Here is a 27,604-nt window from a genome sequence, read left to right as displayed (position 1 = left end):
TCATTCATAGATGACTTCTCAAGGAATACATGGATATATTTCCTTAAGAAGAAATCTGAAGTCTTTGACAGGTTTAAAGAATTTAAGGCTCTGGTGGAAAATCAGACAGAGAAGAAGATAAAGGTGCTGAGGACAGATAATGGTGGAGAATTTTGCAGCAAGGAATTTGAAGAATTTTGTAAGAAGTGTGGTATAGCACGGAAGAAGACTACTCCATATACACCTCAGCAAAATGGAGTCTCAGAAAGAATGAACAAGACGTTGATGGAAAGGGCAAGAAGCATGCTTAGTGGTGCCGGGTTAGGACAAGAATTCTGGGCAGAGGCGGTGGATACTGCACGTTACCTGATCAACAGATCACCCTCATCAGCGTTGGAGGATAAGACTCCACAAGAAGTATGGACTGGTAAGAAACCCTCTCTTTCACATCTGAGGGTATTTGGATGTGACGCATATGTACATGTTCCAAAGGAGAAACGAACCAAGTTGGATAGTAAATCTGAAAAGTGCATCTTTATTGGGTATAAGGATGGTTTAAAGGGTTATAAGCTTTGGAACCCAGTCACACGGAAGGTTGTGTACAGCCGAGATGTGGTGTTCAGAGAGGTAAAAGATGTTATTCAACATGAAGTCCAACCAAAGGAACCTGAGAAGATAGAGTTTGAGCCAAAGGAGGAAGAATCAGACTCTGCAGCAGAGGAGGAATCAGAAGATGAAGAGCCACTAACTCCGACTGTGAGAAGATCAGGTCGAGAAAGAAGGCAGCTAGAAAGGTATAGTCCATCTGCTTTCAGTTCAAATTTTTCTTTGTCTATTACTGATGATGATCCCAGAACTGTGAAGGAAGCAGTGGATTCAGAGGATGGAAAACTCTGGAAAGAGGCCATGGTTGATGAAATGGCATCTTTGCACAAAAATGAGGCTTGGGATCTGGTAGAGTTGCCGGCTGGAAGGAAACCCATTGGCAGCAAATGGGTGTTCAAGAAGAAGACTAATGCAGAAGGAAAGGTGGAGAAATACAAAGCTCTGTTGGTAGCAAAAGGTTATTCCCAAGTGCCGGGAATTGATTTTGGTGATATTTTTTCTCCTGTTGCCAAGGTAGCTTCTATTAGATTAATTTTATCTGTTGCTGCTGCTTTTGATTTTGAGGTAGAACAGATGGATGTGAAGACAACATTTCTTCATGGGGATTTGGAAGAGGAAATCTACATGAAGCAACCTGAAGGCTTTGCGGTGAAGGGTAAGAAAGAACTGGTATGCAAGTTAAAGAAGTCTCTGTATGGGTTAAAACAGTCACCAAGGATGTGGTATCAGAAATTTGATACATTTATACGGGGACTTGGCTTCACCAGAAGCAAAGCAGATCATTGTGTGTATTTTAAATTAATTGGTGACCGTGTTATTGATCTGGTCTTGTATGTGGATGATATGTTGCTGGTTGGAAATGACAAAGAAATTATCCAGGATTTGAAGACCCAATTGTCCTCCAAATTTGACATGAAAGATCTTGGTGCTGCAAACTATATTTTTGGCATGGAAATTAAAAGAGATCGGGCAAAGAGGAAGCTCTGGTTAAACCAGAGGAAGTATGTCGAGACAATACTGCAGAGGTTTAATATGCAGGATAGTAAATCGGTGAAGGTTCCTATTCCCGTAGGTGTGAGGTTATCTGCTGAACAGTGTCCCAAGACACAATAAGAGGAAGAGGACATGTCCCGTGTTCCATATGCAAGTGCAGTCGGTAGCCTGATGTATGCAATGGTCTGTACTAGACCAGACATTGCACATGCAATGGGAGTATTGAGCAGGTTTATGTCAAAACCTGGGAAGGAGCACTGGACAACAGTGAAGCGGGTTTTCAGGTATTTGCGTGGCACTAGAGATTATGGTTTGTGCTACCAAGGAAGACCAGGATTGGACAGAGTGTTGGATATTCATGGTTTTGTTGATGCAGACTGGGCTGGAGATCTGGATCAGAGAAGATCTACAAGTGGGTATGTGTTTAACCTATTTGGAGGTGCAGTCAGTTGGATGAGTAAGAAACAATCTGTAGTGGCACTATCAACTACAGAGGCAGAATACATGGCAGCCACTCATGCAAGCAAGGAAGCAGTTTGGTTGCAGAGATTGTGTTCAAGTATGGGGTTAGTACAGGGAGCTATAAGAATAGACTGTGACAGCCAAAGTGCAATTTTCTTGGCAAAGAACCCTGCTTATCATTCAAAGACAAAGCACATTGATGTTTAGTATCACTTTGTGAGGGATATGATAGAAGACAAAAGGGTGTTGCTGGTAAAGGTGGACACTTTGAAGAATACTGCAGATGCATTGACAAAATCTATGAGCTCTGAGAAGTTCTCTTGGTGTAGAGAAACAATGGGTGTTTCAGGTCTGGAAAAATGACTAAGCTCTCCTGTGGCCCCCTGTGGAAAGAAAACAACAAGTGGGAGATTGTTGGGTTGTGTTATATTCTTTCCACGACTAATCTACATAGTTAAACGAGGGGTTAGAGGGGGGTGGTAGCCCCCCTCTACGGGGTCCGGGGCAGCGCCCCGGGAAATTTTTTTTTGGACCCTATATTAGGTTGGGCGAACCTACCTATGGTTTTGTGCATGATTTTCGCACATGGTATTGGACGCGATGGTTTTTCGGTCCATGGTATTGGATGCTTCGGCATGTATAAATATGTATTGTAACATTGAAAGGAACATAATGAAAAATCAAGCTGGTAGTCCCGGTTTTGGGATCCAGGGAAAAATCTCTGTGCATATGTGTTTTATGGGTTATGCTCTCGCATTGTTTATTTTCTTTGTTTAAGAATTCGTATGCAGGTAATTTCTGTACAGGGTTAAAATCTACTCAACACCCCTCGGCCTATTTACTGACCTAACCCCAAGAGCTTTCGGGATTCGACCCTGTGACCTCTCATTGGCGAGGCACTTGATTTGACCGATTCAGCTAACTCTTGGGGCTTGTAGATTTTGGATTTAAAACATATATGTTGGGAAAATTTGTCTAGTGAAATATCCAAGACTATCTCAATCAACTAACACTCTTCCCCCCTTAGCTTGCACAACACCAAGAATGAGACCCCCTTTTCTGATACAAAATCCCTTAAGCTATCCAATTCACATCTAGAGTTCTAGCATAATATAGTTAGGGCATATTTCTGTTGGGACTTGAGGGATTTTCAGTTGTAGGATGGGTTTTCCTGTAACACCCACAATGTTAGTCCCTATGTTGTAATGTTAAAATGATGACTGTGTAATGAAAACATGGAGACCATGGCTAGCTGAGACATGATATGCAATTATAAAATAATTAAATATGAAATGTTGGTCTGAGAGGGGGGGCACAAGGATCAAAGTCTGAGGGGGAGTGGAGAAGTGGAAGAGTGGTGTTCACTAGCACAAAAAAGCACTCCACCACTTAATCGTTGGAAATAAATGATTGTACAAAGAAAATGCCCCCTTTTTTCTTATTTCCTTGGTGTGAGTGAATGGAAGCTGGGAAAGCTAATATGAGATGAGGGGCCTTAAGGAAAATGATGGACACACGTAAAATCAGGAGACATTGAAAGGAAAAATAGGGAGAACTTCAAAGGAAAAATGCGAAGCATTAGTGCAGGAGGAAGCAGGAGATGTGACTGAGATTTTACTCAGATGTTTGGGGTGTGATCCCATGTTTTGATGCAATGGGCCATTGGAATAGGAGCATAGAAGAAGCACTAGATAGGTAATAAAGCTTGGTTATCTGAAACTTTGGGTGATTTTCTCCTCTAGTGGTGTGCTTAGGTCATTGTATAGTAGTTTGCAAGTCTGAATGGTCAGTGGGAGGCTTAGTGGTGTGCTTAGGTCGTTGTATAGTAGTTTAACTTTAGGTGAATTCCTTGAGTGAGCACCCGCTTAGAATTTGGAACCATCTCCGAGGTGGCATTAAATAAATTTTGAGGTAAAAAATGGACTTTAAAAAAATGTATAATCAAAATCCATTAGAGAAATTGAGGTCTAAAATGGGCCTCAAAAGAAAAATGTATGACAAAAATCAACTTTATAAGAACCAATAGGATTCAATATGATGATGTCAACCATGGGGGATGATTCACCCTTTTTGGAGTAAAAAAGTAAAACGATAAAAAAAATAAAAAAACTACTTTTTCAACTCATATTTGCAACTTATCTCCCTAAGGTTTTACATAAATTTTGAGAGGGAGCACTCGTTGGATGCAAAATTTATTTTCTCATCTAAGGAGTAGCCATGTTGAATACTTTCGATGGACCCTGTTACACGAAAAATGAGAAATACATGAAAAGCGTGATTGCAATCACGTTTTTTCATGTATTTCTCATTTTTTCGTGTAGTAGGGTCCATCAAAAGAATTCAACATGGCTACTAATTGGATGAGGAATTAAATTATGTATCTAACGAGTGCCCCTACTCGAATTTGAGTAAAACCGTAGGGGGGTAAGTTGAAAATACGAGTTGAAAATGGTAAATTTTTTCCTTTTTCCCTCTAAGATTTGATGATATAATCTAATCTTATTTTATTATTTCCACCATTATTTTATAATATTATTTAGGAGACCCATTTTAGACCTCATGATTTCTCTAATAATTTTTTTAAGAACCAATAGGATTTAAGATGATGATGTCAACCACGAGGGATGATTCACCATTTTTGGACTAAAAAGGTAAAAAATAAAAAAACTACTTTTCAACTCATATTTTCAACTTATATCCCTATGATTTTACTCAAATTTCAAGCAGGAGCTCTCTTTGGATGTGGAATTTAATTCCTCATCTAAGGAGTACCCATGCTGCATACTTTCGATGGACCATGCTACTTGAAAAACGTGATTGGAATCACATTTTTTCATGTATTTCTCATTTTTCATGTAACAGGGTCCATCGAAAGTATGCAACATGGGTAAATTTTGCATGAAGAATTAAATTCTGCATTCAACTAGTGCTCCAACTCGAAATTTGAGTAAAACCGTAAGGATTTTCATGGTGAGTTATTATAATGGTGATATCCGATGGGGGCCCCACTTGGGCGAAGCAAAATGTTATTTCATTTGGTAAGTAAATTCAAGATTCAGGTGATTTGAGTGATTGCGCACAGTTCAAATGTTTGTGACACCGGATGTTCGTGAAGCCGAATATCTATGATGGTTGGCGAGTAAATCTGGGTTCCGAGAGATTCAGGTTTTTGCACATGGTGAAAATTTTTGCGACATCAGATCTCCATAGAGTTGGATATCTATGATGATTAGTGAGTGATCCGGGATCCGATAGATCTGGGTGTGTGTTAAGGGTGCACACTTGTATGCACACTAGAATTTCATATGAGTCAGATTTAACATAGAAAGGTAACAAAGCGCAAAGGGATTGGGCCCTATGGGACCCAATAGTTTGGGTTGAGGTGGCATGTTCCATAGAGGTTTGGTGGGACAACATTGATTCCACTTGCGATCTTAGCTGGCATGGAAAGATTTAATTGGATGAATTTCAAATGAGCATATCATTCAATATGAGAGTCAGATGGAGTTAAATTTTATATTGTTGGAAATATCTCGATGAGCTGAATACGATGGTGATATCATAAATTAATTCCACAAACTTTGGAGGAGGATGCTTTTTTGTAACTCATGTTCATAGTATACCATGGAGGCTGGGTTAATTAAAAAGTAACACCTCCCACAACTTGAGAAAGTATGAAGGGGGTGGGAGGGAGCATTACAAAGTGGTATTAAAGCTCAGGTTCAATACTAGACATGAAGAGGCTCATACACACAAAAACAAGATAAACATTTAATCTGTTAGTTTCATTGCTATATACAAATGTGTATTGATTTTAAGTTTACAATTGATATAATTGTTGACTTGACAAATTACTAATATGTTATTTTATCTTTTAACTTGTATATTAACCCGAGTTTGATGTTTCCAAGACTTTCAGATCAACATGCCTACTACAAGTATACCAAGGTGATAAGATTATATATATAATTTTCCATGTTTGATGTAACTGATAGTTATGTGTGTGTAACATCACATAAGAAGACACAATTGCAACAAAGAAATAAAGGAATGAGCAACAAAATGGTTCATTATAGCACATATAGGTCCCATCAAAATGAGGAAGAGGACATAATTGTGAAGAAGCCAGAGGAGAATTCTCTAGATTAGAAGGAATATCTCAAGAGTTTGAAAACAGAGTTAAGGAGCTGCAAAGAAGACAATGAAAAGATTATTAGAGTACACTAAAGGAGAGCAGAGGTAAAAGAAGTAATATTGGAGAGCCTATTAGACCTATAAAGGCAAAAACAACAAGAGATCGATGCTATCTATCTAGGTAGGCACAAGTCCAAACCCAGCCCATCATAGGCCCAAAAGAAAAAAATGGAGACGAATAGGGTAGAAGAAAATAATTCAAGGAAAAGACATCAATAAGCAAATGAAGACATAGTGAGAGGAGAAATTCCTCTTATCACTTAGAAAAGAGAGTCTAGCAACCTTGACTGGCCATCATATATTATAGTTAAGAGACACCATCATCAAATAAGTAAGAAGAGTTCAATGCCATAAGAGTTCAAGAAAGAAAATGCCCCTACCTTCGATGGAGAGATAGAGAAGGATGAAGAGGCATAGGCTTAGCTGTTGGGGATGAAGAAACACTTCATGGTGCATGACTACTCAGAGAATAAGGCCCTAATAGCCATTTTCATTTTGAAGGGGAAAAATGATTTATGATGGGAAGATTTGAGTAATGTTAAAGACATTAGGGAGAAAAAGCTATCATGGAGGAGATTTGAGAAATATTTCTGAGAGAAATACTTGTCTGAGAGGTACTATGACAACAGGTTAAAGAATTTCATGAGCATAAGTTGGGGTAGCTTACTATTGATGAGTACACTAACAAATTTTTGGAGTTGTTGAGGTACGTACCATATATAAGAGATGATGAGGTAAACATTCAAAGGCACCTGAGTGGGTTACCACAGACCTACCAAGATAGGATTGAATTTGATTAGCCAAGAACACTAGAGGACACTATTCAAAAGGCCAAATATTGTTATGAAATGTCCAAACATAGAGTGGAGTCCCGGACAAACTAGAAAAAGAAGGATAGGAGAAGCTTCAAGGGAAAATGAGTGATATTTTCATAATATAAGGAGGGATAAATGGAAAGTTCACCACTCTTTCCAAGAACGAATATCAGCAAAAATCCACAGCTGCTAGTAGAAACATACCCACTAAAATAGCAAAATAAGAGGCCGAGAGGTTCAGGAAAGGGCTTGTGTGTTGGACATGTGGAGAGAACCATTTGAAGAGAAACTACCGTCAACAACAAAAAAGTGTAATGATCAGTAAAATTTCATGAATATTTCACTGGACAACTTGTCATAATAAATTTGATAATATTATATTAAAAATATGAAATTCTACACTATTAAAATTTTATTAAATTTGTAGATCTATAGATTGTACTATAATTAGTGCATGCATGTGAATGGAAATTATATAGAAAATAGACAACGAAAAAATAAAATCTCACAAACACACATAACACATAAGATATGCTCTGGAAAATCCTTTCGGGAGAAAACCCAGTTGGAAGGTGAGGTCGCTCCTCTCTCTTTCTCTTTTTGGAAATATGGATGCAGGTAAAAATAAGTATGGCCTATGGCCCGTGGGTTGATACAATACATAAATCCTTTGTGTGTGCTCTACCTCATATCCCTCTTGGCTAATTTTTCTCAGCTATGGAACAAATGCACTCGAAAGAATGGAATGCTTCTTCCTCTTAGTGGCCTCATTATAGCACAACTCGATAACCTACTAGTGGTTAAGTTTGACTACCTCAACTATTAACCAGAGTTACAATATAGACTCTTCTAGATTATTTTACATCACAATCACGTGGCTAGCCCCTTTTCCATGAATAATGGGGGCTGATAGGACATCCTCTTGAACCATGGTGGTGAAAACAGGAAGGTCGACTTCTGAGTGACATAAGTTTCGCATACCAACTTTGATCGATGTGCTTCTTACACTGCTGGAAATATAATTGCGTGTAGAATAGCATGAAAACGTGAAACAATAAAGCAACAAAGTTTCACCCCCAAAAAACGTCATTTTATGCCTCAAAATGCCCCGAGAAGGTTTTAGACCCTGTTTTGCTAAACTATGTTCCACCAGTAAAAACAATCCCATGAGCTGATTCCTCCACTTTTTCCACTATGAATGCATTGAGATGGATGTCAAATAATATAATAATCCAATACAGATCATGGAATAATGCTCTACATGTACAAGAGGTGACAATAATGAACAATGTGGCTGAAAACATACCTCGAATCTATGCTGCATTAGACTATATGCAGATAGACCATGAGGATTCAGTTATCGAGATGCAAGGTATGGTCGTTAACTAGTTTCAAATTTAGTCAACCCAATATTGAATTTCAGCTATATCAATCCAAAAGTGGTAGATGCATGTGCTCTGCAGAAGAAAACTCATTAGAAATCATGGCTGGTTCAACTAGCCATGATAATCAAGAAGAGGGTGACTGACATGGTGGAGTCATGCCCCATGATAATAAGAGGCATGTATACTTTAGCTTCTCTCAATAATTTACCATTGGGCTCTTATGATGTTCCAGTCGACATGGACAGGTTAGCGTTCCATAGAACCAAGATTGATTGCTATAGAAAGTCATGGGAGTGTCTTAGAAACGATGGTAACAAAGTGATGTTATAGGGGATAAATAAGTCTATTATGCTCATGAGAATAGCAACGATTCAAGTGAAAGATGTATCAGGAAGGGATGTGCATTATATGAAATCCAAGTGGCTAGTGAGTTAGAAAGCAATGGGGCCGAAAGGGAAGTACACCCATTTGTTAAAGGAGTTCAGTGATGTATTTCCAATAGAAATATTACCTATACTAAAGAACAACAATCAAATAAAGTTATACTAAAGAACAAGTACCTGCTACCTAGGATTGATGACTTATTTGATCATTTGAGAGGACTTGCGGTGTTCTCACAGATAAACTTAAGGTATGGGTGCCATCATGTTCAGATTAAATATGAAGACATCCATAAGACAACCTTAAGGATGAGGTATGGACATTATGAGTTTGTGCTGGTGTCATTTGGGGTCATAAATGCACCAACCACATTTATGTGTTTGATGAAAAATGTCCTCAACTCGTATTTATACAAATTTGTATTGGTTTTTGTGGATGACACCCTATAACTCTAAAAAACTAGGGAAGAACATGGAGAACACCTGAAAGAAGTTTTGCAATTGCTGAGGGAGCATAAACTGTACACCAAACCCAACAAGTACGAGTTTTTTCAAATGAAAGGCCATTACTTGGGCCATATAATTTTAAAAGGAGTGGCTGTAGAACCTGAAAAGATTAAGGCCATATTGCAGTGGCCCACTCCTTGAAATGTCACAGAGGTTATATCCTTTATGGGGTTGGACGAATATTACTAGCAATTGATTCAACACTTTTCAAGGATCGGGCACCTAATTACAACCTTACAAAGGAAGGGAGTCAAATTTCAATGGAAATATAATTGTGTAATCGATTTTGAGCAACTAAAGAAATTACTCATGTGTGTACCTATTTTGAGAATCATAGATACAAAGAATGACTTCTTGGTTTTCACCGATGCTTGCAAGGAAGGAATAGGTGGAGTCATGATGCAAGAAGAACATGTGGATTGATATGAGTCAAGGAAACTAAATGAACATGAGAAGAACTTTGTTACCCATGATTTAGAGCTAGCAATAGTGCACACCTTAGAAATGTGGAGGCATTACTTGTTGGGGATAAATTTTGTGTTAATGACATACCATGGAGGGTTTTGAATATGAAGATATAGGTCCCAACAACAACTTAACATGCAAATATAGGCCCACTATATGGAGATAAATATTTTGAAAATCTCTAGAGTTACATGTGTCAGAAACCTATGAGGCTATGATTTCCATGACCTACGAGTCGAAGGTGGCTTGTCTTTCCTACCAAATTTCCACCTCTCTGAGTCAAATTTCCTCCTAGATGTTCGGAGGGGTGTGTTCATAAAAGTCGCGGGCTAAGAACTTGGCAAGCATTCTTACTCTGAAGCCTCCCAAAACACTGTGACCTCCACCTCTATGCAGACATTGAGCCTGCTGGCGAGTCATGGATGCCGAGGACCAAGATTTTAGAGAGACCCAGATGGAGTTGGGTGGGAAGTTTCAAGAGCCTATTATGGAAGAATTTAACCATAATGTCATGCTAGGCACATTGTATTGGTGGTGGGCTTGGGGTGAGTCCCTCTCTATATGAAAAAGATGTCAGGGGAGGAGGGAAAGCTAGTAGGGTAGTGTAAGACACCCACACTTGGGAAACCAAACAATAATCGAAATTCATGGTGGACAGAAACAACATCAGGAGTAGGCATTGAAGGTGAAACAAGAATTCCAACAAGTTATCCATGAAAAGGAGCATGGTTGAGCATAGAAGCTTTGCTCAAGAGATGAAACATAAGATGTGCCAAGGGGCCTCTGCTACCCTCCTTGGGAGGTGAGGACCCATTAATGTTTCGTGAGATGAGGTCATGTGCAGGGATAAGGATGGGTCGCAGAAGAACCCGCCATTTCAATACTAATCTTCATTCATGTAGCCATAACACCTCCATTGGGGAAATTAAAAATAATGCTACAATTTATAATAATAATAATATATATATATTTTTTTTCTATATTTAATTTTAGTTAAAGAAAATTATAACCATTTTAAATTAGATTGAGATTTAAATTGTAAAATTATAGAGATAAGTTAAATAACCAATTATCATTTCTAGTATAATTGAAGTTAAATTATATCATCTTACAATTAAATTAACTTTCTTTAATATTTCTATTTTAATCTTATTTTTTGACCAAACCTTTTTTAATCTTATTTATAAAAAACATATGTATTATTTTTAAAATAATTGAATAAAATGAAAAGAAAAATTGATTAACTACCAAGATTAGAGTTGAAGTTTAATTTAATCCCTTCATGTGTGAACATGACCAAGAATTTATCCCCTTCATTAAATCTAATTTTTTATTAAAACACACAGCTTTTGGAAGTCCTATTATGAAATAAACATACTGATAGAGGTAATTAATTTAAATCTAAATCTAAATTATAAAATTACAATTAATTTAAATTTATTTTAAATGAAAAAAATTTCAATTCAAAAGTTTTTGTTGTTGTTGTTTTAATGTGATAAATGTGAAATTAACATTAATTATTAGGTGGATGGTAGAATTTCTTAATTGGGCACAAAGACACTCTCCAACCCAGTATGATAGAGATGTAATGTAATGTTTAACATTTTGACTAAGTCAAATTACATAAAAATAAAAATAAACTAAAATTTTAAAAATTAAATTAAAAAGACTAATGTATTGTAAGGTAATATAAGTAAAAATGGCCCACCATATTAACCCATGGTATTCATGTGTAACGTAGCCTATTTAAAGAGGGAAATTAAACCAACCTAGATTCATCTTAACTCGAGATCTACCAAGCCCCTAAAGGGATCAAACCTCCTAATATGCAATATAGCTACGCCCTTTCCATCCTTTCAAATAAATTGATTAATTAAAATTTGTTTCACATGAATATGTGTCATATGAACATGAGATATGGTTTTTTTAGTTTGTGGTATTAGTAAACCATGATATTGTTCTATGGTATTATAAAAAAGTCTATTTATAGGTTAAGAATCTTATTTTATGTTTTTTGAAATGTATATATGATATTAATTATTAGGTGGATGGTAGAATATTATAAAATATTCTTAATAATAGTCACAAATCAAAAGTAATTATGGTTTTTTTTGTCCATTTAAATATAGATATGCCCTTTCTATCCTTTTAAATAAATTGATTAATTACAAAAAGTGCCACATGAATATGTGTCACATGAACCCGGAGTTATGATTTTTTGATTATGTGGTATTGTTAAACCATGGTATTGTCCCATGGTATTATAACAAATTCTATTTGCATGTTAAGAATCTCCATGGTAAAATGGAAATGAATCTCAATGGTTAAGAATCTTATTTCTTTTTTTATTTTGTAAGCTTGGTGGGATTAGATCTTCATCATGTCCAATATATCACCCTTATTGCCCAAAGAATTGAACTGGTGACTTCACATCAAGAAGTGCCATAACAAAGCACCCAATCACTGTCTATCCAAGACCTCATGAACCTTATTTCATGTTTTTTGAAATGTATATGTTATTAATTATTAGGTGGATAATAAACATTATATTCTTATTAGTAGTCACAAATCAACATCAAGGCGTGCCATAACAAAGCACCCAATCTATGTCTATCCAAGACCTTATGAACTTTATTTCATGTTTTTTGAAATGTATATGTTATTAATTATTTGGTGGATAGTAAAATATTATATTCTTAATAATAGTCACAGATCAAAGTCCTTTAAATAAATTGATTAATTAAAAAAGGTGCAACCTGAATATGTGTCATATGAACAGGTGTTATGAGTTTTTGAATATGTGGTAGGTGTTATGAGTTTTTGAATATGTGTTATTAGTAAACCACGATATTATAACAAATTCTATTTACAAGTTAAGAATTTCAACAATAAAATGAAAATAAATATCATGGGTAAGAATTTTATTTCATGTTTTTTGAAATATATATATATATATATATATATATATATATATATATATATATAACTAACTCTTCTATATAGGAAAACCATCATAATTCAATTGTGTTTAATTCCTATATTAATTCTTTTTATAATTAATAATTGATAATATATATATATATATATATATATATATATATATATATATATATATATATATATATATATATATAAAACTAACTCTTCTATATAGGAAAACCATCATAATTCAATTGTGTTTAATTCATATATTAATTCTTTTTATAATTAATAATTGATAATAAAGATGTCATTTAGTTTTTTTTAAACAATGTAATGGTGTTAGTGTTTTGATGTGTATGTGCATTTATACATATCATAACTCAATTTTCATATATATATATATATATATATATATATATATATATATTTTTTTTTTATAATAATAATAAAAAATGTAAGTTAGTTTTTTTTATTACATTGTCATGATGTTTTGATGTGTATGTGCATTTATAGGTTTTTTAGAATTTTAATTTAATTATCAATAATTATTAGGTGGAGGGTATGGATTTAATTTCCATGAAATATTCTAGAACATTCCTAAGAGTATTCACAAATCAAAAGTTGAGATTTATCTTCAAAATAGTTATAGCATTTTTTCCTTTTTAATATAATTGATTAATTGAATAAATGTTATATGAACAAGTATCATATTAAATGAGTTATAGTTTTTTAGGCATGTGGCATTGATAAACCATGGTATTGTAACAAAATCTATTTACATATTAAGAATCTATATGATAAAATAACAGTAAAATTATATAATTAAAAACTTTGTAACATGTTTTCATATATATATATAAACTATTTTTTAAATAATAATAATATTATTTTTCAAATATTATATATATATATATATGTATATTAATTTTTTTAATAATTAATAATAATATTAAATTAAAATAAATTTTTAATTTATAATAATAATAATTTAAAATAATTTTTTAATTTAATTGGTTTTTATTAGTGGTTTTTATTTTTATTTTTTATAAATAATTTAAGTGTTACTATATTTATGATGAATGGATACTTATTATTCTTACCATTCAACAACTTTACAAAATATCTATTTATTAATGAAATATCTGTGACTATCCATTCTATTCTCGGGTGATGATTGCTTCATCTGTGACTATCCATTCGATTCTCGGGCGATGATTGCTTCCAGAAAGAACGTCAAAATCTGTAAAAGAATTTTAGCAAAATATATTTATAGTTTGAAGATTAAGTATTTTTTTTCTTGGTTTCTGAGGTTTTGTGGTTCAATGCTAAACAGGATTATATATGTCTGAGAGTTGCTTTAGACCAATTTCTTTTTTTACTTTCTTTATGACTTTTACCACCTATTTTAAGAACAGAACTTTACTCCTATTTTAAGAACAGAACTTTACTGATTGCCCATTTTTATTACAATAGCAATTGTTTGGAAAAGAAATCCTGCACCATAAGTTTACCTCTCATCCAAGTCAACACTGGTAATTATGCTTTTCTTAGCATTGAAGTTCAATAGAGACTAGACCAGGACTCTGATAGAATAGCATAGTATTTGGCATATAGCTATTTGTGTCGGATGTGGTTTACCAGAGGCATTCGGTTCTGAAATTATCGGGGATCACTTTTAGGTTGTCCAAACAGACACAAAAATGCTTGCCCCATTGGTCGCTAAATGTACGTAGGGAAAATCAGTAGAGCAAGGCTCATTGTTGATTGGAGATTGTCGTATTCATGAAAAGTATATTATATGCAAATGAACTGCGAACCATGAATTAATTTCCAAAAAAAACCACGTCCGTTGTTGATGTGACGACACACTTTTTGAGATCACGTTACTTAATTGCGGTAGAAGTTGCAGAGACGAATGATTGGGTTTCTAAATTGGGTTAGAAATTTGCAAAAGCCAATGATTGCATGTATTTTTAGGTTGGAGGACCAGTATGGATTTCTCAATGGGCTTGTTCATGCCCAAACTCTTTCATGCTAGGTCGTAATAATTGAATCACGTCGTTTTTATTGGACGTGAAGGTGTCAAGCAGGGGACGTTTGAGTGAAAAACCATAGTGTAATATCTTATCTTTCCGTCTGCTCTAATGTTGGGAGGCCGTGGGGAACTGTTGTAGTTGCCGTCGTACTATAGACGTGGCTGTGTGAATAGAACGGAAAGCTTTATTTTCAATCCTATACCATTTTAAATGCGGTTTGATATGGCCGCTCGATACCCCGATATAACATGTCGCCATGTCACTGTCATTGAATCGATATCCCAATATAACACGCTGCCATGCCACTGCCATTGAAAAAGAAATGGAGATCAATATGCTCTGGGTATCGAGCGACCATATCAGGCCGCATTTAAAATGCTATAGGATTGGAAATAAAGCTTTCCGAGATATTTAAAACACTAACATTTTATAAATATTTTCTTTTGAAATGCGTGGATCAGATCCCGTACCCATCAAGAAAATGGAGTTTATGCCATGATTGAGGATTGATTGATTCAAATGAGTTTATGCCATGATTGATGGATTGATTGATTCAAATTATTATCAGTGTAATTTGGTTGATATATGGCTAGGAGTTATTTATATTTAAAATAAAATAAAATAGTAGTATTTATTGAAGTATATCAATTATTTTGTATGGGAAGGATTAATTGATTATGGTTGAATAAATTTAATTATAATTGATTATATTTGGATATGTTTAAGTTATGGTTGACTACTCTTTATTTTGGTGAACATATGGTTGACTATGGATGTTCATGGTAGTTGTTTGCCTTTAATTCTAGTTGACTTTGATAGACTATGGTTGACCATGTTGATTTTAGTTATTTATGGTTGAGTATTAGTGACTATTAAACATCTTAGAAAACTATGTTAGTATGTTTGACATTGGTAGATTGTGGTTGTACATTGCTAATGATGACTCACCATGGTTAAGGATATGTGACTATGTTGACCATATTGACAAAATTGACAATGGATGTGCATGGTCATGTCTGGTTGAACATGCTTGGCTACCAATGACTATGGTCAACTTTAGTTTACTATGGTCAAATATGGTTGAATTGGGTTTATAATGGTTGACATACATAAGACTATGTGTTTATATGATTGACCACGCTTGACACTGTAGATGAAATATGACCATATTTGGCGATAATTGATTGGTTGACCCTAAAATGATGACTATGGTTGTCCATGTTTAACTATAGTTGACTATGATAAACTATGGTTGACCATGTTCAATGTTTAACTATTATAGATTATGGTTGTACATTGTTGACAATGATTCACCATGGTTAAGTATAGGTCACTATGTTGACAACGTTAACAATGGATGTGTATGATGGTGTATGGTCATCATTGACTATGGTCAACCCTAGTTGATTATGGTCAAATATGGTATATTTTTAACTTGGGTTTATAATGGTTGAGATATATAAGGTTATGTGTCTATATGGTTACCCCTGTTGACTATGGTTGGTCATGTTTAACCATGTAGGCTATGCATGACCACATTTGGACATGGTTGACGATGGTTGCCCAAGGTTTCTTATGGTTGACCATGATTGACTAAGGTTAATTGGGGTTGACTAGAATAAACCATGTTCTATTATGGAAGACCATGTTGACCATGGGTGACTATGGATTGCTAAATGTGTATAACTATGGTTAATTATGGTTGACCATGGGTAACCATTTTTGACTATGGTTGACAATAACCTTGGAGGCTTTAGGCAATGAACCTCTGACATATCACGTGCATTTGTGGTATACTATAAAATACCCCTAATTTGACTACATATTGGAAAATACTTATAAAAATCACATTATTTAACCCCTACCTATATGAACCCAATACACCTTCCCAATTTAAAAATCCCTTACTTTCACTAGATATTGTAGGTATTCATTTTTTCATTAACATCTTTTACACCCCTTTATATTTATTCATTAACTTTGAACTCTATTCTTTATACTTTTCAATATAAAAACCCTTTACCCCCTATATATCCCCCAATATATTATGTCATTTTTTCCTCAATATATATCCCCCAATATGAACCCACGTGATATGGTATTGCTACTTGAGTGAAGCCCCCGTGAAAATAACTAACCATGTAAACTATGTATAACCATGTTTCATAGTAGTTGAATAGGGTTTTCTATGAGTTCTTATTAAAGATTGTAGTTGACTAAGGTTAAACATGGGCAACGATGTTTGAAATAGTGACTGTCAATTGTGGTTGACTATGGTTGCCCATGGTTGACCATGGTTGACTATAATTGAGTATGGTTAACCAAGGTAGACCATTGTTGACTATGGAAGACCATTTTGACCATGGCGACTCGAATTGAGATACTGATTATTTATGACCATTGATGACCATGGAAAACTATGGTTGACTATGTTTGAACATGATTAACTATAGTTGACTATGTTTAGATTTCATCACAACATGAATTTGATGAAGAATTATGTTCAAATGCAATGTCAATATACGCTCATTACATTACAATGTGTTTGGTGTGAAGCATGATTATCTTCTCTATTTAGAGGTATCGCTGCGTTGGACCCCATTTCCTAATGGGGCAACAACGCCACCCATTTAATCACCGTCAGGGGGGTCCAAGGGGGGGTGGCAATGATTTTATGAGCCCCCCCTGGCGGGGGTTCAGGGGAAACTCCCCTGAAGCTAAAAATATGTAAAATTCCCTTGTAAAATATTGTAATTTCATAGTCAATCTGGGCCATTCATTAGACGGATGATATGATGATAGAAGTTATGTTTAATTTAGGGTTTTTTCCCTAGAAGGAAACCCCTCGATTTATATGAGAGAATTGTATTGCAACAATGTATATGTGTATTTTGAGTGATAAAGAGAGAGGAAACTATGTGATAATGAAGGGGAAATTACAATAGATCTGCTGTAATTCATTTTGCTGGATAATATATAGGAAGGACTGTCTGTTTCTCTGTGGACGTAGCCCAAATTGGGTGAACCACGCATATCTGTGTCTCTCTTGTTTTATGTGTTTGTGTTTCCACAATATTTTATGTGTCATTTCTATGTAATATATAATTTTCTAACAACTGGTATTAGATTTGAAAGTCTATTTGGCTAATAAATTCACAGGGGAGAAGAGTTCCTAGTTTGAGTGGGAGCAATGGCGAAATATGGTAGGTTTAGGGTCGAGAAATTTAATGACCAAAACTACCAACTATGGAATATGTAGATAGAAAATTATGTGTATCAGAAAGATCTGTACCTACCATTGAGTGGAAAAACAAAGAAGCCCATGAATATCACAAAAACAAAACGAGATATTCTCGACAGGAAGACACTTGGAACAATACGGCTGTGCTTCGCATCGTCGATAGCCTTTAATATTTCAAAGAAAATGATAACAGAGGATTTAATGACAACATTTGTCAAACTATATGAAAAACTGTCGGCCCCAAAAATGTATTTCTTATGAAGTGTTTATTTATTAAATATGAAGATGTCAGGAGGTGGATTTGTTGCTGATCATTTAAATGAGTTTAATACAGTTACCGATCAGTTAAGTTTTGTAAGGGTAAATTTTGATGATAAAGTTAGGGCTCTGTTATTTCTGTGCTCATTGCCAGAAAGTTGGAATGGTTTAGTTATGTCCATTAGTAACTCTGTCTTTAGATCCAATACTTTAAAGTATGATGATGTTGTCAGTGCCATTCTTAGCGAGGAAATGCGATGTAAAAGCTCTAGTGAGACATCAAGTAATGATTTGATTACAAATATTACGGGAAGAAAAATGGAAAGTGGAAAGAGGCCAGGATATTGCAGTAATTCAAGGAAAAACAGATCCAAGTCCAAATCCGGAATAGTGTGCTAGAAATGAGAGAAGAAATGACACCTAAAGAAAGACTATAAGTCTCAGAAGGGAAAAGGAGACACACAAGAAGAAAACAATCATGAAGCGAATGTAACAGGTGATGTGTTGCAATATGCTTTGATTATTTCATTAGAAAATATTATTGATGTCTGGGTAGTAGATTCAAGGGCCTCATTCCATCCCACATTTGATAGGAAACATTTTCATGATTATGTTCAAGGATATTTTGGACAGGTTCGTCTGGGTGATGATAAACCCTGTAAAATCATTGGAATGGGTAAAATTTTCATAAAGCAACAGAATGGAAACCAATGGATATTGAAGGAGGTAAGGCATGTTCCAAATATGAATAAAAATCTAATTTTAACAGGGCAGTTGGGAGGTGAAGGCTATGTAACTACTTTTACAGATAAAACTTGGAAGGTCATTAAAGGAAGCCCTGGTAAAAAAAAAAGGAGAAAAGGTTAGTACATTGTACTTATGTAATCGTATTTTTAATTCTATTAATGCTTTAACCTCCACGGGAGCCTATACAACATTGTGGCATCATAGGATCGGGCACATGAGTGAGAAGGGGATGCAAATTATTCACTTAAGAAATTTGCTGCCAAGTTTGAAGCATGTTGATTTGGATTTCTGTGAGAATTGTGTTTATGGAAAACATAAGAGAGTTAGATTTCTTAGAGTTGGGAAATAAAAGAAGAGAAAATAATTAGAGTTTGTGCATACAGATGTATGGGGGCCTGCTTAGGTATCATCTCTCGGTGGCTCTCACTATTATGTTACTTTTATTGATGATGTAACTTGGAAAACCTAGATTTTTTGTATTCGAAATAAATCTGATGTATTTGATACTTTCAAGAAATGGAAAGCTTTGGTTGAGAATGAGACAGGAAAGAAGTTGAAGTGTCTCAGATGAGATAATGGAGGAAATATTACAGCAAAGGGTTTGATAAGTACCATTCAGAGCATGGAATTCGTAGAGAGAAGACAATTCCAGGAACACCACATGAAAATAGTGTGTTAGAAAGGACAAATAGGACAATCATGGAGCTTGCAACGTGCATGAGATTACATGCATGATTGCCTTTACAATTTTGGGCAGATGCTGTAGATACTACTGTTTATCTAATAAACAGAGGGCCTTCAAGTTCCTTGGATGGTGGTATTTTAGAGGAGGCATGGAAAGGTAAAAAGGTAAACTACTCATTTTTAAAGACTTTTGGTTGTGAAGCCTTTGTACACATTAATAAAGAAAATAGAACAAAGCTCGAGGCAAAAAAAATTGTACCTTTATTGGATATGGTGTTAAAGCTTTTGGTTATCACTTATATGATTATGAAAATCGCAAAAATCATTAGGAGTAGAGATGTCATATTCAATGAAGGGGTCTTGTATAAGGATCAGATGTAGGAAAATAAATATAAAAAAGAAAACAAAGAATACACAATGCTTGATGAGATCACAAAAAAAGTAAAGATGTTTGAAAATCATAATGATCAACAATCACAACAACAACAAAAATCACAACAACAACAGACACCTCAAACACTTGAAAGTGGTGTTAGAAGATCTACCATGATAAGTAGACCCCCTGAAAGATACTCTCCTTCATTATATTATGTATTGTTGACTGATTCTGGTGAACTCGAATGTTATGAAGAAGCAATGCAGGTAGAAACTAAGAAAAAGTGGGATCTAAACATGGAAGAAGAGATGGACTCCTTGGTACATAACCAGACTTGAGATTTAGTTAGGTTGCTTGCAGGTAAAACAACATTGCAGAAAAAATGGGTTTACAAATTGAAGGAAGAATATGGAGGTAGAAAAAGGTATAAAGCTAGACTTTTGGTGAAGGGGTTTGCACAAAAGAAAGGTATAGATTTTGATGAAACATTTTCTCCTGTTGTTAAAATGACTTCAATTAGAACTATTTTAAGTCTAGTAGTAGCAGAAGATTTGCATCTTGAGCAGTTAGATGTAAAGACGACCTTTCTCCACTGGGATTTGGAGGAAGAGATCGATATGCAGTAGCCATAAAGGTATGAGATCAAAGGGAAGGAGAAACTAGTGTGTAAGTTGAAGAAGAGCTTGTATAGCTTAAAATAGGCTCCAAGGTAGTGGTATCTAAAATTTGACAGGTTTATGTCTGAACAAGGTTATACTAGATGTCACTCTGGTCATTATGTTTATCTCAAAAGGAAAAATGATGCCAACTACAATATTGTTATTGTATGTAGATGACATTCTTGTTGCAGGGTATAACATGTAAGAAATAAATGTGTTCAAAGGAAAATTGGAAAATTCATTTGAAATGAAGGATTTGGTGCTGCAAAACAAATCCTTGGTATGAGAATAACTAGAGACAAGAAAAATTGCAAATTAACAATGTCTCAGAGTGAGTACATACAAAAGGTGTTGGAAAGATTTAATATGCAGAATGCAAAACCAGTTACTACACATTTGGCTAGCCATTTCAAACTAAGTAAGGAGATGTGTCCCAAGACTCAGGAAGAGATGGATTATATGTCTAAAGTTCTATATGCATCAACAATTGGAAGCTTAATGTATGAAATGGTTTGTACAAGGCTTGATATTACACATGCAGTGGGAGTTGTAAGTAGGTACATGAACAATCTAGGAAAATAACATTAGATGTCAGTGAAATGGTTTCCCAGGTATTTGAGAGGTACCACAAATCAAACATTATGCTTTGGTGGTTCAAACATTGCTCTACAGGGATATGTTGATGCTGATATGGAAGGTGATAGAGATAACAGGAGGAGAACCACAGGGTATGTGTTTACTGTAGGTGGAAAAACTGTCAATTGGGTTTAAAAAATGTAGAATGTTGTTTCACTTTCAACAATGGAAACAAAGTATGTTGCTGCTACAAAGGCTAGTAAATAAATGATTTGGTTGCAAAGGTTTATGGATGAATTGGGTAAGAAGTAGGAGATGGGCAGGTTATACAGTGACAACTAGAGTGTCATCCATCTTGCAAAGAACTCAACATTTTATTCCAAGACTAAACATATATAGCTTAAGTACCATTTCATACGGTCAATGTCAGAAGATGGCCAATTGAAGCTAGAAAAGATACACACTAGCCAGAATCCTACATATATGTTAACAAATGTTGTAATCATGGAGAAACTGAGATTCTGATCGGTTTCAATTGGACTTCAAGTATGATGATGAAGATGAGAAACATCTAGGTCCAAAGTGGAAGCATTTTCCAACAAATGAAGCAATGGTGGAGTTGCTATAATCAGTCTCCAAGTGGGAGATTGTTGGGTGTGGAGCCTGATTATCTTCTTTATTCAGAGGTATTCCTGTGTTGGACCCCAGTTCCTAATGGGGTGACAATGCCACCTGTTTAATCGTCGTTAGAGAGGTGTGACGATGATTTTATGAGACCCCCAGCGGGGGTTCGGGGGCAATGCCTTTGAAGCTAAAAATAGATGCAAAATTGCCTTGTAAAATATTGTTATTTCGTAATCAATCTGGGTCGTTCATTAGGGAGATGATCCGATGGTAGAATTTATGTTTAGTTTAGGGTTTTTTTCCTAGAAGGCAACCCCTTGATTTATATGAGGGAATTGTATTGCGACGATGTATATGTGTTATTTGAGTAAGAAACAGAGAGGAGACTGTGTGAGAGTGAAGGAGAAATTACAACGAATCTATTGTAAGTTGTATCTCTTCATTTCTCTGGAAAATATATCGGAATGACTCACTGTTTCTTCGTGTACGTAGCCCAAATTGAGTGAACCACGTATATATGTGTCTCTCTTGTTTTATATGTTTTCTGTGTTTGTGTTTTAGCAATATTTTATGTGTACCATTTCTCTGTAACATATAATTTTTTAACACAATGTTAAGTTTTATTCGATACATTTCTATATATATATCCATATCCTCACATTACATAAATAATTTAAAAGCTATTTTATCAATATTATAATATTTATATTATTTTTTTAATCATCTTTTTATTGAATTATATAATCATATAAAATGTTAGCAAACATTTGGATGGACAATAATATCTTCTAAAATTTGTTCAATTATAAAATATTGCAAATAAAAAAACTTGTAAAAATTACAACATCACTAACCTAAAATATTTGATATATAATTGAAATGTAATAAAACAGATATATGTATCAATTATAAAATTATATATCAAATATGTTTAAAAAAATTTAGTATACATTTGATATATAATTTTATAATTGATATATATTATAGGTGTGTAAACTAAATGTGATGTCAATTTTTATATTGAAAAATATTCCAATAAATTCAAGTGTATATTCACAAAAATAAGATGTCGATTATTTTCCATATAGATATTGACATGGCATTTAATTTATTGAATTGTATACGAAATTATATATAAAATTATATATTAAAATATATAAAAACTACACTAAATATAATATATTCCAAATTATTTAACGCATCAAAGAAGTATATATATGTGTGAGGTGTATTGAAAAACCATATTTAAGTGATTCATAAAAAAATTGTTTATATATATATTTTCAAAGAGAAATATATATGGTGTAATTTGTTAGGATTAGTTTAGTTAAAGTGTAGGTAAATTGTTTAAACAAAAACATAGATTATGCTAGTACATGATCATAGAGGAAAAACAAAAAAGTGTTCGCTGATAAATTTAAAAATAGATTTTCATTTTATTTTTTTCTTGATTGTCCCGGAGTTCATATTATCTAAAAGAACCTAATGCGAGTTGAAGACTCTCATTGGATAACTTGTCTGCTTGCTAGTTGAGTTTTCTAGATATGTGGAAAAAATATGACAATCCAATAAATCAATTTATGATGGTATCTTTTTGAGGATGTGATTTATACTCGGTAACATCCACTTTCTTATTAGCCCAGTGAATCACAAGCTTGGAGTCGCCTAGAATCTATATATATATTTTTTAAACTTCGAGATGTCTAAACTTTGAGATGTCTAACTATGTATAGAAGAGAGTAGAAGGTAGTGAATTTTGCTTTTGTGTCAGTTCCTCTCCTAGGAGGATATTGTAGAAGACAATGATGAATTTGATTTATAAATGAAATAGGTCCTACTCCATGTTTCTAAGGATCTCCTTGGCTAACACCAATGAAGAACCCCCAAGGGATTTGTTTTTCCATATTCGACATCATAGGCACACAAGCTTTCTTTCTTTTTGGCCCCGAGCCAAATTATTTACATTTTTTTCAATAATCCTGATAATAACTTTGGGAGGAATTAGTTTGTCCTAGAAAATAACTTGATTGTGGGCCCACAATATGTTATAAATGAAAATAACTAGAAAATCTAGATAACATTGAAACAATGAATTTGTTACCCATTCTTGAAATATTCTTCTAAATTTATTTTGTCCTAGCAAGCAGTGGAAGGGGAGAAAATAACGTGAAGGATTCTCCATGCCTTTTCTGTATATGAACAAGAAACAAGGAGATGAGAAATGGATTTAGATTCCGTGTGGCATAAGGTACATTGGTTCAAATTATTCCATCCCCGTTTGATGAGATTATCCCACGTTAATAGCTTATTTTTTAGAATGAATCACATAGATAATTTGCACTTCAATAAAGAAATTTGGAGGTCTAAAATGGTTCTCCTAAGGAATATTACAAAAAATAGTAAAAATAAAAAAATAAGAATATATTATCTTATCAAGTTTTGGAGGGAAAAAATAAAAAACTACTTTTTCAATTCATATTTTCAACTTATTTCTCTATGATTTTACTCAAATTTTAAGTAGGAGCACTCATTTTATGTCGAATTTAATTTTGCATCTAAGGCGTGCGCATGTTGCATATTTTCGATGGACCCTACTATACAAAAAAAATGTGAAATACATGAAAACACATGATTGCAATAATGTTTTTTCATGCATTTCACATTTTTTGTGTAGTACAGTCCTTTGAAAGTATGCAACATGGACATTCATTTGATGAAAAATTAAATTCCACATCCAACGAGTGTTCTCGCTTGGAATTTGAGTAAAATCATAGGAAGATAAGTTGAGAATATGAGTTGAAAAAAAGCTTTTTTTTCTTTAATTTTATTTTTATTCTTTTACTTTTTTACTCCAAAAATAGTAAATCATCTTCCATGGTTGACAACATCATATTGAATCCTACCGGTTCTTATAAAGTTGATTTTTGTTGTACATTTTTGTTTTGAGGCCCATTTTTGACCTCGATTATTTTCTAATGAAGACTATCGAGTTTCTATGTGAAATGCCACCACCATGCATGGGAAGAGATCCAATATATGCCTTATAGTTGAGCTTCACAATTTACTCAATTAAGGAAGAGTTCTTGAACTAAATAAGACAATCTAGGTTGTCATCAACTAGTCGGATAAATGAAGAGACCAACAACCTTACGCAAGTTGACCACACGAAAGATTTGGTTTTAGGGAGTGAAATATCTATAGCCAACTTCTAGGCTTTACTACCAAAGCAATATCATACTATAATTATGTGTGGGCAAGAACATCTATCCTAGCTTTTCTTAGGAAATGGATATAGTTTTGTAACAATCTAAATTTACACTTACACTAGATTAGGGGTATTGATCGACCCTTACACTTCTACCATTCCCTATCCTCTCCACCACTCAATTCCCAACAAAAGGAAAAGATTTGTTTAAGGCCTTTCAAACCATGAAAGCATTTGTTTAAGGCCTTTCAAACCATGAAAGCATTGTTGCATTTCTTGCAAGGATCACGAAACTATTCCAAAATAGATTTGTCCCTAAGATATTTTGATTTCAGAGTACACCAAAGTACACCATCGCAAAGAAACATTATTGGAGAAATGCCAAAAAAATTTGAATAGTGAAAGATTGACTACACATAGTCCCCAACCACTTAAATATTTTGCACAGGAAGAGATGACCAAAAGCCAAGAGGACAACCCTTAGATTATGCTTTTCTAAACCAAAGAAATATGAAACTGAGCTTTATGCTTTTCTAAACCAAAGAAATATGAAACTGAGCTTCTTAATTTTTGTTAGGATCACTTTAAGGACCAAAGTAATGGAGGTCCAATAAACTTGTATACTCTCAAGAACTGATTTCAGCTCATACGTTTCTCCACCTTTTTAAATAACCAAACCCAATCTTCAAATTTGTAGTCATTTGCTTTCATCACAAAACCCAACTGCTTAACTCCTTCGTCTACCACATTTTTCATAATCTACCAAATGTACTTGTAATCAGAGTAAGTTTGCCTCTTAATCTGGCTTTCCATGCTGACTGCGCCGACTCTTTGGGCTGTGATCAATATAAGCAACAATTTATTAATGTTCTTTTACGGTCCGAGTAAGGAGAAAACTCATATTAAATCACTTCTGATCTCCCATCATCTGTTTTGGCGTGTAATCCTTGGGAATCATAAAACGAATCAAATTTGTACAATAATTTGGCTGAACCAAACAAATTCACGTATATTCATTTTTTTTTAACAGATACGACCAAATTGGGTAACTATGGTATGGTGTGTTAGTTCGAGTGTAGTTTATAATTCGGAAAGTATAATTTAGTGTGAGTTTACATGAACAAGTTAGCTGGAGTTGAGTCAAGTATAGTTGGAGTTTGCAAGATTCCATATTTTGGTAAGTTGGAGTTTTATATATTTATGTTCAGATCATTGTGAGATGTATGAGGCTAGAAAAACCCAAAATAGCAATTTGGTTAATGTGTATGTGAGAAAATTTCTTAATAAAAATTTAATTTCGTGTTAATTTGTGTTTCTTTCTCTGTGCCTTCCCATCAAATTGATATTAGAACTGAGGTCAAGTTTGAAAATCCGAGAGAGAGTCAAGAGTTGAAAGAACAGAAAATATTTTTATATCTGCAGGAGAAGAAATTTTTTTGTGTTTTTTTGACGCCCATCACAATAACATACCGTAGAAAATAATGCTCTCGCAAGAGAGCTCCAAGGGAATGCGTTAGAGCAATAACGCAGGTGCTCCTTGTCAAAGGGAGGGTTAGGGACGCAGATACACCATATTAACAACGGCATTAGCATGGTAAGGTTGGATTATTTTTTTTTTAATTTTTTTTTTTCATTTAATTTTTTTTGAGAGGGCGACCGAAGGTATGAAGTTTTAAAAATATTTAAAATTTTGTTTTACGAAAAGTCTAAAAGGGTTTCTACGCATATGATTCATGACTGTATTGGATGCTAATTCATATGAAAAATGAGATGGTTTTTTAAAAGGGTTTTATTAAAAGGATTTTAAAAAAGGTTTTTATTACAGAGTTCTATAAAAAAAAGTTTATAAAAGGAGTGTATTTGAAAAATGATTTTATATTAAAAGGCGTATAGTTTGAAAAGGTGAATACAAGGTTTTATTTTATTATTTAAAAAGAGAAAGAGGTTTATTTTTATTTATTATTTAAAAAGGAGAAAGAGGTTTATTTTTAAAAGTTTAGTAAGGGCTTTATTGTTGTGGTTTTTGGGAGATTTTATAGGGAAGAGAGTTTAAGATTTTGCAAAGGTTTGTTCACTTGTAATTTTTTTTATGGTTTGTTAAGCATGATAATGTTTTGGATTTTGAAAAATACTTCTCTATACATGAATCTAGTGAAAATTGTGCATTACAGAGGTGCATATTAAAATTCATATTTTTTTGAGGGTGATTTGGAGAGAAGCCTCATGCATAAGGAAAGTAGGCAAAAGAAGAAAGACAACAATCATGGATCCCAAAACACAATTGAAGCAAATTAAGAAAATAAAAAATTGAAAAGAAGATACAAAGATCATTTCCATGTTTAGAGAGGTTCAGGCCACAGTTGAAGAACTAAGAAATATAGTAGAATATGGAAAAGAAATCGAGGATGATTGGTGTAGCATGGATCTACTACTACCTCTTATGATTACCATTAAAAATATTGATTTTTGGGTTACCAAAATGCAAACTTT

This window comes from Pinus tabuliformis, chromosome 6 (genome assembly GCF_031772625.1).
Source record: "Pinus tabuliformis cultivar Carrire ecotype Pingquan chromosome 6, CPIR1, whole genome shotgun sequence".
Taxonomy (NCBI): Eukaryota; Viridiplantae; Streptophyta; class Pinopsida; order Pinales; family Pinaceae; genus Pinus; species Pinus tabuliformis.
The sequence above is the reverse complement of the archived record's forward strand: the minus strand, read 5'-3'. Positions refer to the sequence as shown.